Source organism: Bufo gargarizans, chromosome 5, assembly GCF_014858855.1.
Source record: "Bufo gargarizans isolate SCDJY-AF-19 chromosome 5, ASM1485885v1, whole genome shotgun sequence".
Taxonomy (NCBI): Eukaryota; Metazoa; Chordata; class Amphibia; order Anura; family Bufonidae; genus Bufo; species Bufo gargarizans.
Window position 1 is genome coordinate 46,751,631 of NC_058084.1, and position 16,510 is coordinate 46,768,140.

The 16,510-nt window shown below is 51.8% G+C and overlaps 1 pseudogene; it reads right to left on the reverse strand.

The window, feature by feature from the left end:
- The window catches only part of LOC122939296, a 359,170-nt pseudogene that overhangs the window by 147,630 nt on the left and 195,030 nt on the right, over positions 1 to 16,510 (reverse strand).

Here is a 16,510-nt window from a genome sequence, read left to right on the forward strand (position 1 = left end):
GAACGCATGCGGACGTCTGAATGGAGCCTTACAGGGGGGTTATCAATGACAGGGGGTGATCAGGGTAATCAGGGTGATCACCCCCCTGTCACTGATCACCCCCCCTGTAAGGCTCCATTCAGACGTCCGCATGATTTTTACGGATCCATGGATACATGGATCGGATCCGTAAAAATCATGCGGACGTCTGAATGGAGCCTGACAGGGGGGTGATCAATGACAGGGGGTGATCAGGGAGTGTATATGGGTGATCACCCCCTGTAAGGCTCCATTCAGACGTCCGCATGATTTTTACGGATCCATGGATACATGGATCGGATCCGTAAAAATCATGCGGACGTCTGAATGGAGCCTGACAGGGCGGTGATCAATGACAGGGGGTGATCAGGGAGTGTATATGGGTGATCACCCGCCTGTCATTGATCACCCCCCTGTAAGGCTCCATTCAGACGTCCGCATGATTTTTACGGATCCATGGATACATGGATCGGATCCGTAAAAATCATGCGGACGTCTGAACGGAGCCTGACAGGGGGGTGATCAATGACAGGGCGGTGATCAATGACAGGGGGGTGATCAGGGAGTTTATATGGGGTGATCAGGGGTTTATAAGGGGTTAATAAGTGACCGGGGGGGGGGGGTGTAGTGTAGTGTAGTGTGGTGTGGTGTTTGGTGGGACTGTACTGACCTACCTGAGTCCTCTGGTGGTCGATCCTAACAAAAGGGACCACCAGAGGACCAGGTAGGAGGTATATTAGACGCTGTTATGAAAACAGCGTCTAATATACCTGTTAGGGGTTAAAAAATTCGGATCTCCAGCCTGCCAGCGAGCGATCGCCGCTGGCAGGCTGGAGATCCACTCGCTTACCTTCCGTTCCTGTGAGCGCGCGCGCCTGTGTGCGCGCGTTCACAGGAAATCTCGCGTCTCGCGAGATGACGCGCCGATGCGTCCAGGAGGAGAAAAGCAACCACCTTCCGGACGCATCGGCGCGTTAGGCGGTCCGGAGGTGGTTAAAGGAAAGATACGTTGATTCAAATTTTCACGGTGTCAACAAATCCCCAAAAAGTTGGGACAAGTAGCAATAAGAGGCTGGAAAAAGTAAATTTGAGCATAACGAAGAGCTGGAAGACCAATTAACATTAATTAGGTCAATTGGCAACATGATTGGGTATAAAAAGAGCTTCTCAGAGTGGCAGTGTCTCTCAGAAGCCAAGATGGGTAGAGGATCACCAATTCCCACAATGTTGCACAGAAAGATAGTGGAGCAATATCAGAAAGGTGTTACCCAGCGAAAAATTGCAAAGACTTTGCATCTATCATCATCAACTGTGTATAACATCATCCGAAGATTCAGAGACTCTGGAACAATCTCTGTGCGTAAGGGTCAAGGCCGTAAAACCATACTGGATGCCCGTGATCTCCGACACTGCACCACAAACAGGAATACTACTGTAAAGGAAATCACAGAATGGGCTCAGGAATACTTCCAGAAACCATTGTCAGTGAACACAATCCACCGTGCCATCCGCCGTTGCCAGCTGAAACTCTACAGTGCAAAGAAGAAGCCATTTCTAAGCAAGATCCACAAGCTCAGGCGTTTTCACTGGGCCAGGGATCATTTAAAATGGAGTGTGGCAAAATGGAAGACTGTTCTGTGGTCAGACGAGTCACGATTCGAAGTTCTTTTTGGAAATCTTGGACGCCATGTCATCCGGACCAAAGAGGACAAGGCCAACCCAAGTTGTTATCAACGCTCAGTTCAGAAGCCTGCATCTCTGATGGTATGGGGTTGCATGAGTGCGTGTGGCATGGGCAGCTTGCATGTCTGGAAAGGCACCATCAATGCAGAAAAATATATTCAGGTTCTAGAACAACATATGCTCCCATCCAGACGTCATCTCTTTCAGGGAAGACCCTGCATTTTTCAATAAGATAATGCCAGACCACATTCTGCATCAATCACAACATCATGGCTGCGTAGGAGAAGGATCCGGGTACTGAAATGGCCAGTCTGCAGTCCAGATCTTTCACCTATAGAGAACATTTGGCGCATCATAAAGAGGAAGGTGCAACAAAGAAGGCCCAAGACTAGAGTTGAGCGAACACCTGGATGTTCGGGTTCGAGAAGTTCGGCCGAACTTCCCGGAAATGTTCGGGTTCGGGATCCGAACCCGATCCGAACTTCGTCCCGAACCCGAACCCGAACCCCATTGAAGTCAATGGGGACCCAAACTTTTCGGTACTAAAAAGGCTGTAAAACAGCCCAGGAAAGGGCTAGAGGGCTGCAAAAGGCAGCAACATGTAGGTAAATCCCCTGCAAACAAATGTGGATAGGGAAATGAATTAAAATAAAAATTAAATAAATAAAAATTAACCAAAATCAATTGGAGAGAGGTCCCATAGCAGAGAATCTGGCTTCACGTCCCCCACCACTGGAACAGTCCATTCTCAGATATTTAGGCCCCGGCACCCAGGCAGAGGAGAGAGGTCCTGTAACAGAGAATCTGTCTTCATGTCAGCAGAGAATCAGTCTGCATGTCATAGCAGATAATCAGGCTTCACGTCAGCCACCACTGCAACAGTCCATTGTCATAAATTTAGGCCAAGCACCCAGGCAGAGGAGAGAGGTCCCGTAACAGACAATCTGGCTTCATGTCAGCAGAGAATCAGTCTTCATATCATAGCAGAGAATCAGGCTTCACGTCAGCCACCAATGCAACAGTCCATTGTCAGATATTTAGGCCCAGCACCCAGGCAGAGGAGAGAGGTCCCGTAACAGACAATCAGGCTTCACGTCAGCCACCAGTGCAACAGTCCATTGGCATATATTTAGGCCCAGCACCCAGGCAGAGGAGAGAGGTCCCGTAACAGAGAATCTGGCTTCATGTCAGCAGAGAATCAGTCTGCATGTCATAGCAGAGAATCAGGCTTCACGTCACCCACCACTGTAAGAGTCCATTTTCATAAATTTAGGCCCAGCACCCAGGCAGAGGAGAGAGGTCCCGTAACAGACAATCTGGCTTCATGTCAGCAGAGAATCAGTCTTCATATCATAGCAGAGAATCAGGCTTCACGTCAGCCACCAATGCAACAGTCCATTGTCAGATATTTAGGCCCAGCACCCAGGCAGAGGAGAGAGGTCCCGTAACAGACAATCAGGCTTCATGTCAGCAGAGAATCAGTCTGCATGTCATAGCAGAGAATCAGGCTTCACGTCAGCCACCAGTGCAACAGTCCATTGGCATATATTTAGGCCCAGCACCCAGGCAGAGGAGAGAGGTCCCGTAACAGAGAATCTGGCTTCATGTCAGCAGAGAATCAGTCTGCATGTCATAGCAGAGAATCAGGCTTCACGTCAGCCACCACTGCAACAGTCCATTTTCATAAATTTAGGCCAAGCACCCAGGCAGAGGAGAGAGGTCCCGTAACAGACAATCTGGCTTCATGTCAGCAGAGAATCAGTCTTCATATCATAGCAGAGAATCAGGCTTCACGTCAGCCACCAATGCAACAGTCCATTGTCAGATATTTAGGCCCAGCACCCAGGCAGAGGAGAGAGGTCCCGTAACAGACAATCAGGCTTCACGTCAGCCACCAGTGCAACAGTCCATTGGCATATATTTAGGCCCAGCACCCAGGCAGAGGAGAGAGGTCCCGTAACAGAGAATCTGGCTTCATGTCAGCAGAGAATTAGTCTGCATGTCATAGCAGAGAATCAGGCTTCACGTCACCCAACATTGGAACAGTCCATTGGCATATATTTAGGCCCCAGCACCCAGACAGAGGAGAGGTTCATTCAAATTTGGGTAGCCTCGCAATATAATGGTAAAATGAAAATAAAAATAGGATTGAATGAGGAAGTGCCCTGGAGTACATTAATATATGGTTAAGGGGAGGTAGTTAATGTCTAATCTGGACAAGGGACGGACAGGTCCTGTGGGATCCATGCCTGGTTCATTTTTATGAACGTCAGCTTGTCCACATTGGCTGTAGACAGGCGGCTGCGTTTGTCTGTAATGACACCCCCTGCCGTGCTGAATACACGTTCAGACAAAACGCTGGCCGCCGGGCAGGCCAGCACCTCCAAGGCATAAAAGGCTAGCTCTGGCCACGTGGACAGTTTAGAGACCCAGTAGTTGAATGGGGCCGAACCATCAGTCAGTACGTGTAGGGGTGTGCACACGTACTGTTCCACCATCAGGGGCGGACTGGGCCGGGGGGCAGGGGGGCAATTGCCCCCCGGGCCTCTGTTGCCTCACTGTCCCGGCCGGCCCCGAATCAGACTGTCACAGTCACTAAGGGCACTGCCCCCCGCCGCCGCTGTCAATGATAGTACTAACCTACTGCTGCGGAGGGAGAAGGGGAGGTGTGCTGCCGGCAGCCTATCAGAGAGGCCGCCGGACCGGCGCAGGCGGCGCGATGACGTCATCGCGTCTGCCTGACTAAGTCGCTGCGCTGCCGTAAAGACATCAGCAGAACTGGAGGCGGGACGGGGGTGATTCAGTGAAGGTGCAGTAAGTATAAGTCTAACTGAGACTATTTATAATTTTTTTGTTGTCATTTCTGTCACTGATCATTATAGGGGGGGGGGGTCCTATCTGGCTACTGGCACATTATAGGGGGGGGGTTCCTATCTGGCTACTGGCACATTATAGGGGGGGGGGTCCTATCTGGCTACTGGCACATTATAGGGGGGGAATCCTATCTGGCTACTGGCACATTATAGGGGGGGTTCCTATCTGGCTACTGGCACATTATAGGGGGGTTCCTTTCTGGCTACTGGCACATTATAGGGGGGTTCCTATCTGGCTACTGGCACATTATAGGGGGGGTTCCTATCTGGCTACTGGCACATTATAGGGGGGTTCCTATCTGGCTACTGGCACATTATAGGGGGGGGGTTCCTATCTGGCTACTGGCACATTATAGGGGGGGGGTTCCTATCTGGCTACTGGCACATTATAGGGGGGGGGTCCTATCTGGCTACTGGCACATTATAGGGGGGGTTCCTATCTGGCTACTGGCACATTATAGGGGGGGGGTCCTATCTGGCTACTGGCACATTATAGGGGGGGGTTCCTATCTGGCTACTGGCACATTATAGGGGGGGTCCTATCTGGCTACTGGCACATTATAAGGGGGGGAATCCTATCTGGCTACTGGCACATTATAGGGGGGGTTCCTATCTGGCTACTGGCACATTATAGGGGGGGTTCCTATCTGGCTACTGGCACATTATAGGGGGGGTTCCTATCTGGCTACTGGCACATTATAGGGGGGTTCCTATCTGGCTACTGGCACATTATAGGGGGGGCCCTATCTGGCTACTGGCACATTATAGGGTGGGCCTATGGCTACTGGCACATTATAGGGTGGGCCTATGGCTACTGGCACATTATAGGGTGGGCCTATGGCTACTGGCACATTATAGGGGGGCCTATGGCTACTGGCACATTATAGGGGGGCCTATGGCTACTGGCACATTATAGGGGGCACTATGGGGACATTAGCTCAATTGGGGACATTACAAGGGGGTATTTTTTACACTATTATAAGGAGAATTATTTCTACTGGGGGGGGCATTACGGTGGGCTTTATTACTCCCCCATGGTATGAGCCCCCTAGTAGCAGCGTCAGCCTCTCCCTGCTCTGCTATCCCTCTGTCCCTTCTCCAAATCCTTATTATGAAATTTTTCTCATTAGGATAAAACACATCAGCTCCGCCGAGCCCCCGGCCAAAGTGTGGAGGTGTCCGAGATTCCCAAGGGCCAAGCCAAGTAACTGTAAGTTTTCATATGAAATATGTTTGTTATACACATATAGCATATACCGTGCCACACAATGTACAGTTTCTTCTGCAAAAGTCATCAAGTGTCATGGGGGGGGGGGACACAGAGCAGCGCTCAGCGGGGTGGAGAGAATACACGGATGCAACACTATCAGCCAGAAAATGACACTTTCGGCATTATACCAAAAATTCCATTTTCGGGCTGATGTGTTTCGGTGGCCGATATATCGGAGCATACCTAGTTTATTTTGTTTTCCTGTGTTGTAATTTACATGGCTGACGAAAGTGGCAAGGGGGGAAAGTCAGGAGGAGGCAGGGGAAATGGGAAAGCAGGAGGGGGGGGGGTTCAGTGGGCCTCTGGGTGTTACTTGCCCCCTGGGCCAAAAGTTGCCAGTCAGCCCCTGTCCACCATGTTAGTGAAATGTTGCCTCCTGCTAACCCTGCCCTCAGAGGAGCTGGCCGTGACACAGCTGCTTTGGCGACCTCTTGCTCCTCCTCTGCCTTGGCCTTGGGCTTCCACTTGTTCCCCTGTGACATTTGGGAATTCTCTCAGTAGCGCGTCTACCAACGTGCGCTTGTACTCGCGCATCTTCCTATCACGCTCCAGTGCAGGAAGTAAGGTGGGCACATTGTCTTTGTAGTGTGGATCCAGCAGGGTGGCAACCCAGTAGTCCGCACACGTTAAAATGTGGGCAACTCTGCTGTCGTTGCGCAGGCACTGCAGCATGTAGTCGCTCATGTGTGCCAGGCTGCCCAAGGGTAAGGACAAGCTGTCCTCTGTGGGAGGCGTATCGTCATCGTCCTGCCTTTCCCCCCAGCCACGCACCAGTGATGGGCCCGAGCTGCGTTGGGTGCCACCCCGCTGTGACCATGCTTCATCCTCATCCTCCTCCACCTCCTCCTCATCCTCGTCCTCCAGTAGTGGGCCCTGGCTGGCCACATTTGTACCTGGCTTCTGCTGTTGCCAAAAACCTCCCTCTGAGTCACTTCGAAGAGACTGGCCTGAAAGTGCTAAAAATGACCCCTCTTCCTCCTCCTCCTCCTGGGCCACCTCCTCTTCCATCATCGCCCTAAGTGTTTTCTCAAGGAGACATAGAAGTGGTATTGTAACGCTGATAACGGCGTCATCGCCACTGGCCATGTTGGTGGAGTACTCGAAACAGCGCAACAGGGCACACAGGTATCGCATGGAGGCCCAGTCATTGGTGGTGAAGTGGTGCTGTTCTGTAGTGCGACTGACCCGTGCGTGCTGCAGCTGAAACTCCACTATGGCCTGCTGCTGCTCGCACAGTCTGTCCAGCATGTGCAAGGTGGAGTTCCACCTGGTGGGCACGTCGCATATGAGGCGGTGAGCGGGAAGGCCGAAGTTACGCTGTAGCGCAGACAGGCGAGCGGCAGCAGGATGTGAACGCCGGAAGCGCGAACAGACGGCCCGCACTTTATGCAGCAGCTCTGACATGTCGGGGTAGTTGTGAATGAACTTCTGCACCACCAAATTCAGCACATGCGCCAAGCAAGGGATGTGCGTCAAACCGGCTAGTCCCAGAGCTGCAACGAGATTTCGCCCATTATCACACACCACCAGGCCGGGCTTGAGGCTCACCGGCAGCAACCACTCGTCGGTCTGTTGTTCTATACCCTGCCACAACTCCTGTGCGGTGTGGGGCCTGTCCCCCAAACATATGAGTTTCAGAATGGCCTGCTGACGTTTACCCCGGGCTGTGCTGAAGTTGGTGGTGAAGGTGTGTGGCTGACTGGATGAGCAGGTGGAAGAAGAGGAGGAGGAAGCCGAGAAGGAGGAGGTGGCAACAGGAGGCAAAGAATGTTGCCCTGCGATCCTTGGCGGCGGAAGGACGTGCGCCAAACAGCTCTCCGCCTGGGGCCCAGCTGCCACTACATTTACCCAGTGTGCAGTTAGGGAGATATAGCGTCCCTGGCCGTGTTTACTGGTCCACGTATCTGTGGTTAGGTGGACCTTGCCACAGATGGCGTTGCGCAGTGCACACTTGATTTTATCGGATACTTGGTTGTGCAGGGAAGGCACGGCTCTCTTGGAGAAGTAGTGCCGGCTGGGAACAACATACTGTGGGACAGCAAGCGACATGAGCTGTTTGAAGCTGTCTGTGTCCACCAGCCTAAATGACAGCATTTCATAGGCCAGTAGTTTAGAAATGCTGGCATTCAGAGCCAGGGATCGAGGGTGGCTAGGTGGGAATTTACGCTTTCTCTCAAATGTTTGTGAGATGGAGAGCTGAACGCTGCCGTGTGACATGGTTGAGATGCTTGGTGACGGAGGTGGTGGTGGTGTTGGTGGTACATCCCCTGTTTGCTGGGCGGCAGGTGCCAACGTTCCTCCAGAGGCGGAGGAAGAGGCCGAGGCGGCAGCAGCAGAAGAGGCCGAGGCGGCAGCAGCAGAAGAGGTAGCAGGGGGAGCCTGAGTGACTTCCTTGGTTTTAAGGTGTTTACTCCACTGCAGTCCATGCTTTGCATGCAGGTGCCTGGTCATGCAGGTTGTGCTCAGGTTCAGAACGTTAATGCCTCGCTTAAGGCTCTGATGGCACAGAGTGCAAACCACTCGGGTCTTGTCGTCAGCACATTGTTTGAAGAAGTGCCATGCCAGGGAACTCCTTGAAGCTGCCTTTGGGGTGCTCGGTCCCAGATGGCGGCGGTCAGTAGCAGGCGGAGTCTCTTGGCGGCGGGTGTTCTGCTTTTTGCCCACTGCTCCCTCTTTTGCTACGCTGTTGGCTCGGTCTCACCACTGCCTCTTCCTCCGAACTGTGAAAGTCAGTGGCACGACCTTCATTCCATGTGGGGTCTAGGACCTCATCGTCCCCTGCATCGTCTTCCATCCAGTCTTGATCCCTGACCTCCTGTTCAGTCTGCACACTGCAGAAAGACGCAGCAGTTGGCACCTGTGTTTCGTCATCATCAGAGACATGCTGAAGTGGTATTCCCATGTCCTCATCATCAGGAAACATAAGTGGTTGTGCGTCAATGCATTCTATGTCTTTCACCGCTGGGGAAGGGCTAGGTGGATGCCCTTGGGAAACCCTGCCAGCGGAGTCTTCAAACAGCATAAGAGACTGCTGCATAACTTGAGGCTGAGACAGTTTCCCTGGTATGCATGGGGGTGATGTGACAGACTGATGGGGTTGGTTTTCAGGCGCCATCTGTGCGCTTTCTGCAGAAGACTGGGTGGGAGATAATGTGAACGTGCTGGATCCACTGTCGGCCACCCAATTGACTAATGCCTGTACCTGCTCAGGCCTTACCATCCTTAGAACGGCATTGGGCCCCACCATATATCGCTGTAAATTCTGGCGGCTACTGGGACCTGAGGTAGTTGGTACACTAGGACGTGTGGATGTGGCAGAACGGCCACGTCCTCTCCCAGCACCAGAGGGTCCACTAACACCACCACGACCATGTCCACGTCCGCGTCCCTTACTAGATGTTTTCCTCATTGTTATCGTTCACCACAACAACCAAAATATTATTTGGCCCAATGTATTGTATTCAAATTCAGCTGAATATAAATTTGAGGCCTAGTATTTAGGCGCTGGGTGACCGGTATAGATTTACTGACAGAATTAGACTTGGAAATGCACAGTAGCGTGTGTGTGAAGTTATTCTGAATGACCCTATGTGCACCTTGAATATTATATACCCTTTTAGGGATAGATTTCAAATAGCTCTGATATAGCAGAAACCACTAAATTATGAAATTGCTAAATTGGGAATTGTATTTCAACCCAGAACAAAAAATGTGCTTTGACGGACACTAAATAACTTGCCCAGCCAGAACAGTACAGCGGTAAAGACAGATTTAGCGGGATATAAATTTGAGGCCTAGTATTTAGGCGCTGGGTGACCGGTATAGATTTACTGACAGAATTAGACTGGGATATGGGCAAAAAATAACCACACTATTGCTGGTTAAATGCACTTGGTGTGACAGCTTGACCAACCACACTACTGAGGGTTAAATGCACTTGGTGACGGGCGCAGCTTGCCCCTGATGTAGTATATGGCCAAAAAATGAACAGACTATCGCTGGTTAAATGCACTTGGTGTGACAGCTTCACCCTGATGTAGGCTTTAGCCAAAAAACAACCACACCATTGAGGGTTAAATGCACTTGGTGACAGGCGCAGCGTGCCCCTGATGTAGTATATGGCCAAAAAATAAACAGACTATTGCTGGTTAAATGCACTTGGTGTGACAGCTTCACCCTGATGTAGGCTTTAGCCAAAAAACAACCACACCATTGAGGGTTAAATGCACTTGGTCGCAGCTTGTGCTGGCGCACCACAAGACACAAAATGGCCGCCGATCACCCCAGAAAAAAGTGACTGACAAACGGTCTGGGCAGCCTAAAAACAGTGAGCAATTGAGTATCAGCAGCTCAATGACCCACAGCTGCAGATCGATCAATAATCAAGTCCCTTGGAGGAGTTAATCTGCCTAATCTCGCCCTACTGTCGCAGCCGCAACCTCTCCCTACGCTAATCAGAGCAGAGTGACGGGCGGCGCTATGTGACTCCAGCTTAAATAGAGGCTGGGTCACATGGTGCTCTGGCCAATCACAGGCATGCCAATAGTAGGCATGGCTGTGACGGCCTCTTTGGGGCAAGTAGTATGACGCTTGTTGATTGGCTGCTTTGCAGCCTTTCAAAAAGCGCCAAGAAAGCGTCAAAAAGCGCCAAGAAAGCGACGAACACCGAACCCGAACCCGGACTTTTACGGAAATGTCCGGGTTCGGGTCCGTGTCACGGACACCCCAAAATTCGGTACGAACCCAAACTATACAGTTCGAGTTCGCTCATCCCTACCCAAGACGATTGAACAGTTAGAGGCCTGTATTAGACAAGAATGGGAGAGCATTCCTTTTTCTAAACTTGAGAAACTGGTCTCCTCGGTCCCCAGACGTCTGTTGAGTGTTGTAAGAAGAAGGGGAGATGCCACACAGTGGTGAAAATGGCCTTGCCCCAACTTTTTGGGGATTTGTTGACACCATAAAATTCTGATTCAACATATTTTTCCCTTAAAATGGTACATTTTCTCAGTTTAAACTTTTGTTCCGTGATTTATGTTCTATTCTGAATAAAATATTAGAAGTTGGCACCTCCACATCATTGCATTCAGTTTTTTTTCACGATTTGCATAGTGTCCCAACTTTTTTGGAATCCGGTTTGTATAAAGGGAAGCAACACTGCTACACCGGCGGTTCAAAAGTCTGGTTGGGAGCAGTAATAGGGCAACATTGTTTGTCACCCAGCTTTCCCAGGAACAGATTTGACCTAGGACTCCTTCACATGACCGTATGGTCGCCGTCCCTGTGCTGCAGACCACAAATAGCGGTCCGCAATGCACAGGCACCGGCCATGTGAACTCTGTGCTGCGGACCCATTGACTTGAATGGGTCCGCAAACTGCAAAATACTGCAAAAGATAGTGCAGCGTCCCACTACGTGTGTGTGGGCACTGCTTAAAAGTACTTTTGATCATAATAATTGCATTGTACAGTATAGTATAACTTTGCATTTGTGTCACTGCAAAATCCCTGTTAACAGGCCTATTAGGTGTAATTTATACATCCCACCACTAGATGGGGATAGAGTTCAGGTCCTATATATACTCAGGTCAGGCCTAGTGAGAGGGGTGAACAGAGGAGTTTTAGTTCAGTTCAGGTCAGTGGTTAGAGCAGATCAGTTCAATTGAGACCACAGGTCAGTGTGAAGATCAGAGTGAAAAGGTGCAGATCCAGCACTTCAGCTCTAAAAAAAAGTTCTAGTCCAGAGAGGGACAAAAGAAAATAACAAATTTAACTTCATCCTAAGGATAAAAGCCATAACCCAGGCATCAAGGACCTTTGGGATATTGCAGGTGAAGGGTTCCCTAACCTCCAGCAACCTCACCAAGATTCCACTGACATTGAAGTAACCCACTGCTCCAAAACCCACCAAAAACCTGACAAACCTTAGACAGAGGATTAGTTTGGCCGGACTAGGGCGCAGCTAAGGGTAGGCCAGCATGATTAGGTTTGGTTGCAGGGTCTTGGGGGTTAAGGGGTTAAGGGATTTGAATTGAATGTGGGGTGGGGGGTGTAGCTTTAGTGGGGAGGAGTTTGGGGGGGGCTATTTATGGGGGTGTAGCTAGGCAAGGGGTGCCATTTTGTGGAGAAGAAAAAACTGGTAAGATGTCGCAGGCACTTACCGTGGAAGGCTGCGGGAGGCGGCAGCGGAGCAGGGACACGAATGGCTGAGCGCACAGATGGCGAGCATGCGGAGGGGGGAGGCGGTGAGTGCTGCCAGCTCACCGCCGGAGGGCAGACGGACGCGGTGGGTACGGCCGCCGGCGCGCCTGAGTTCCACAGAGACCCCCCGGGTTCGGCGCCGAGTGAGGAGCCCCTCCGGGGACCCTCCACCCTGGGAGGCATCAAGGCGGTCTGCATCTTCAGCCTCCTGGCGTGGGAGGAATCTGATTGCTAGGCGGAACCCAGCGCAGGGCAGGAGGTCCCTCCCTCTGCCCTCACCTGCAAGCGGCGATGGATCGGGAGCTGGGGCTGCGGGATCCCTTACCGGTATGGTGGTGGGGAGGCCTGCTCAGCGCGGGACAGTCAGGGGCCATGGGGCACACAAAACTGCGCAGCTGCAAGATGGTGGGGAGCGCAGGCCTCAGGCAGAAGATGTGCCAGGAAGATGCGAGATGCTTCAGCACCCTCTGGTGGCCGGCAGTATGGATCCTGCTGTGGTGCACAGTTTCAGCACTGATCAAGTCCGAAGACAGAGTGTGGTGGTCCAGAGGGAGGACAGTCGTCAGGATGCAGGATGTTCCGCTACAGGGTCCACAGCCCCCTGGCAGCAAGGTGAGAACCCGTGGGGATCTATTAATTCTATGTTGGGTGCCCAAGGGGGGAGCGGGCTGGGGGGGGTCAAGGGGAGTTAGCCGGGGTTTGGGCCAGTTCTTAAGTAGTTTGGCGGGGTTGGTAGCGGGGTTGGGGGGAATGGAGAGGGGGTGACGCAGGATGGCGGGTCGGTTTCGGTGCAGACGCAGGCGGGGGGTGATGCGGGAGGTGATAAGGTGGGTGATGCGGCTCAAGGGGAGGTATATGTTTGTTTTGAGGGGCCGTTGGGGGCGCACTTGAGGCAGGAGGTGCGGGATAGGATTTAGAAAGGGGAATATGTGGAGATTTTTTCGCTCCTCCCGCTGGAGCGTTTTAATCTGGATAGGGAGCGGAAGGACGAGAAGAGGAAAGATAAGGATGAGAAGCGGCGGTACAGATTGATACCGCGTACATTCGGGAATTGGTTGCAGGCTTTTGCAATCTTGGCAATTGTCATAGGGGAGAAGAATCCGAGTGTTGCTCGGCGTTATTCTGTTACATGGATGCGATAGGGGAGGCTTACCGGGTGTATGGGGGCGTGGGATGGTTACGGTACGACGAACAGTTTAGGCAGAGGAAAGCGGTCCGCCCGAATATGCGGTGGGACCATAAAGATATCAATTTGTGGATGGGTGACGGCGCCAGGGAGGCAGGGGCAGCCCTTTCGGAGTGAAGCAGGGGGGGCTGGGCAGTTTACCTTGGCGGCCGCGTCCGCAAAGGGACAGTGTTTCTTGTTTAACGAAAGGGGATGTAAGTTTGGCGCGAAGTGCAGATTCAAACATGAATGTGCCAGTTGCGGGGGGAATCACGGAGTGAACAGATGTTTTAAGGGGGCAAAGCACAGAGGGGGTGCGGATGGGGCTGGAAAAGGGTCGGACGCCGGTGCGGGTGGAAAGGATGGGTCCATTCTGAGATAGATATCCTTACAGGAAGATGGCGGAATGGTTGAAGAGGGGTTTTACGGTTGGGTTTGTGATTCCGTCGGATCCTTTGCCGGAGGTTTGGGGGGGTAAGAATTTGCGATCGGCACTTGAGCATGGTCACGTGGTGGCAGAAAAATTGGCAGGTGAGGTTCGGTTGGGGAGGATGGATGGGCCATTTGATGCACCTCCGTTGGCGAATTTGAGAATTTCGCCGTTGGGGTTGGTGCCTAAAAAGGAGCCGAATAAATTTTGGTTGATACACTATCTTTCCTTTCCGAAAGGGGCGTCAATCAATGACGGTATTGACCCCCAGTGGTGTATACGTCGTTTGATGCGGCTTTGGGTTGGGTGAGGAAGTTGGGGCCTGGAAGGCTATTGGCAAAAACTGACATTGAGGCAGCGTTTCGCCTGATGCCGGTGAATCCAGATAGCTTGCATTTGTTGGGCTGTTGTTGGGAAGAGAAGTTTTTCGTGGACCGGTGTTTGCCTATGGGGTGTTCGGTTTCTTGTGCGTTTTTGAGAGGTTTAGCTCGTTTTTGGAATGGGTGGTGAGGGATGTGGCGGGTTGTTCGTCCATCATTCACTATTTAGATGATTTTTTGTGTTTGGGTCCGGCGGATTCGCGGGTGTGTGCATTGCTGTTGGGTTCGCTACAGGCGGTTTTTGCAGCGTTTGGGGTTCCGTTAGCAGGGGATAAGACGGTTGGTCCTACGACCGAACTGAGTTTTTGGGGGATTATTATCGATACGGTTAGGATGGAATGTAGACTCCCTGTGGAGAAGGTTCGGGATTTGCGGGAGATGGTAGCAAGGGTGGGGAGGGCCAGGAAGATTCGGTTGAGGGACCTTCAATCGCTGTTGGGGAAGCTAAACTTCGCTTGTCGCATTATGCCGATGGGTAGAATTTTTTGTAGACGGTTGGCAGCGGCGACGGCGGGGGTGACGGCTCCTCATCATTTTATTAGGTTGGGGAGAGAGTTGAGGACGGACTTAGAGGTGTGGGATGGGTTTTTGCAACATTTTAATGGAAGGGCGCTAGTTATGCAGGAGGTGATTGATATGTTTGATTTTGAGCTTTTTTCGGATGCCGCAGGGGGGGGGGGTTTGGGGTATATTGTCAGGGACATTGGTGTGCGGGTTTCAGTTCAGGGGTTTAGAGGATGTGTCTAAGACTTTTTTGGTTAAGCGGGTTTTGAGGGGTTGGAAGCGGGGTAGGCGGTACCTGGACGGCAGGAAGCCAATATCGTTCGAGTTATTGTTGGGCATTGGTAGGCAAGTGGAGGTTGTGTGTTCCGCGGCTTGTTTAAGTTGGCCTTCTCGTTCGCATTTTTTGGTGCATTTCGGTTGGGTGAATTGGTGGGCAGGAGTGTGAGGTGTTCGGGGGGGTTGTCTGTGGAGGAGGTTGATTTGTGTGGTGACAGGGTGTTGATCAGGTTGAGGGGGTCCAAGACAGATTTAGAGGGCAGGGGTTGTCGGATTACTTTATTTGCGGTTCCTGGGTGCGGGTTGTGTCCGGTTGCCACACTTGGGGATTTTAGGAGGTATGCTGAGTTTTTGGAGGGCCCGTTGCTTAGGCATGAGGATGGATCGTTTTTGTCGAGGTACCAATTTGTGGCAGTGTTAAAGAGGTGTCTGTCGGCTTTGGGGTTGGATTCGGCGCGGTACTCTGGTCATTCGTTTCAGATTGGGGCCGCGACCTGAAGCGGCTAGGTTGGGGTTGAGTGATGAGCAGATTATGAGGTTGGGGAGGTGGGAATCGGTTAGGTTCAGGTCGTACGTCAGGCTGGATAGTTTGATGTGAGCGGGGTTGGTGGGGTTATGATGCTTAATGTGTTCTTTGTTGTTTCAGGTGATTCGGCGGCTCTTGTCTGGATCCTGGGCCACTCCTTTGTTTGGTGGGGAGCGCTTAGGGCGGACGTCAGGAAGCAGGGTCGTCAGTTGGGGTTGTCGGATGAAGTTGCGGTGGTGAGGTGGTTGGGGTTTAGGGGCATGTAATGGGGGGGGGGTGTTACGGGAAGTGCATAGGTTTGTGCGTTTGGATCGAGCCCCAGATGTGTTGGTAGTGCATTGTGGGGGGAATGATTTGGGGCTTACGCCGGTGCGTGACTTGATTAGGGATGTGAAATTCGATTTCTTGAGGATTTGGTCGTTGTTTCCTGGGATAGTGGTGGTATGGTCGGACATTGTGCCTCGTAAGAGATGGCGGGATGCGCGGTCGGTTGAGAGGATAAATAAGGCACGGATTAAAGTGAATAGGGCGATAGGGAAGTTTGTGGCTAAACATGGTGCGGTTGCGGTGAGGCATAGGGAGTTGGAGGATGGTGTGGGGGAGTTCTGGAGAAAGGATGGAGTGCATTTAAATGCGGTGGGCATAGATTTGTGGTCGTTGGGGTTGCAGGATGGCATTGAGAGAGCGTTGGGGGTGTGGCGGAACGCGCAAGCTTGAGGGGTGAGGGGGTCAAGTTGTGCGTTGTTGGCGGTAGAAGGGTACTGGAAGCTGGAACTACGGATCGGGATTTGAGGTTGAGAGGGCCCCTTATGGTGGGGGCTGGACTCTCATGGTGGGGCTTACCTGTTCGGTTTGGCGAGGCATCCACCACCGGGTGTCTCCGAGCTTGTATACTGCGGCTGGAGGCAAGATGGATTTGCCGTGTGGTTTGTAAGTGGACAATTTGGGGCTTCCAGAACCTCCTTCGTCTGCGGTTATGTTATTTATGTTATATATATGTTATGTATTTATATTAATAATAAATGGCTGCTGTGGCCAATTAAATCCATGTGATGCGTGGTGTGGTTATTTTGGGGGGATAATGGTGGGTAGACGGGTAGGGGAATGGGGGGGGGGGGTAAGAGAGGTATTAGACCCGGAGTATCAACCAATACCTTAATCATGAAGTATTGTCTCTGTACCATC